We start from the raw sequence: 1,240 nt of genomic DNA, 5'->3' as shown, positions 1-1,240 counted from the left end.
AGCCTGAGCGGGATTAATGAAGGTGGACAAAACTTCCGAAAACATCTTCCAAAATAAAACACATACCGGAAGTTTATATTGGACTGACAATACTTGTTCCATCTTGTGACGACACCTGTTGTCCCAGGATGGAAATAAAAGCGGAGAGTGCTCTCAGATATTCTACACACGTTTTGTAAGTGATACTTCTTGTTCGAAGTACAAATAAACAAAATACATAAAGCATACATTTGCTATGGTATACATTGTAAGCATACATCGGTAATGGTAATGGTTTAATTTGATTTGAACATGCATCAAGTTACAATTGAGGGCATCACATTTGAAGTGAAGTCCCCCCCCTTACTTTGCAATCTGCAACTGTTACATTTGTTCACTTCCTGCCTTTCTGATATATTTTTTATTTGTATTTTTGACACATACTGAAGTATATGGCGATATAACCATATAATGACATAATAGTTACCATAGTAACCGTCAATATAGTGATATATATACATATATAGCACATCATGACTGGTCCAAGACTCTTCATCCTTGTATTTAGCAAACATCAGCTGCTGGTATTGTTTCTTGAATGGGCTCTTGAATGGCTTGTACATTGTTTGTAAGGTGGGTCTTCTCCCCGTTTCCATGTTCTCCTCGTGTATGCGTGGCTTTTCTCCGGGTACTCCGGTTTCCTCCCCCATTCCAAAAACATTTTAGCTTCATTGGCCAAGCGACAAACTCAAGGTCTTTGGGAACCGGAGGGTGTAAAGAGGAGTGGGCTAAAATCCCTCCTGAGAGGTGCACAACCCTGGTGAGCAAACAAAGGCTTCTTAGCACTAAGCCACATTTTGCTTGATGATCAAATGTTTATTCCATCCATTCTCCTCCGCTCATCCAGGTCAGGGTCATGGGGCAGCAGTCTCAGTAGGAAGCCCAGCCTTCCCGGTCCCCGGCCACAGCTCCACCGGGAGGACAGGAAGGCGTTCCCAGGCCAGCTGTGAGACATAATCCCTCCAGCATGTCCTCGGTCCCATCCGGGAGGCATCTGGACTGGATGTCCGAGCCACCGCAACTGGCTCCTCTCCATGTGAAGGAGAAGCGGCTCTACTCTGAGCCCCTCCCTGATGACCCTATCTCTCAGGGCAGGGTTCAGCAACCCACGGCTCCAGAGCCGCATGTGGCTCTTCGGCCTCTTTGTTGTGGCTTCCTTCGCAATGCTCCAGTATTTTTTGAACACCAGACTGGGTAAAAT

This window comes from Doryrhamphus excisus, linkage group LG5, assembly GCF_037039965.1.
Source record: "Doryrhamphus excisus strain RoL-2023G ecotype Guam linkage group LG5, RoL_Dexc_Guam_v1.1, whole genome shotgun sequence".
Taxonomy (NCBI): Eukaryota; Metazoa; Chordata; class Actinopteri; order Syngnathiformes; family Syngnathidae; genus Doryrhamphus; species Doryrhamphus excisus.
The sequence above is the reverse complement of the archived record's forward strand: the minus strand, read 5'-3'. Positions refer to the sequence as shown.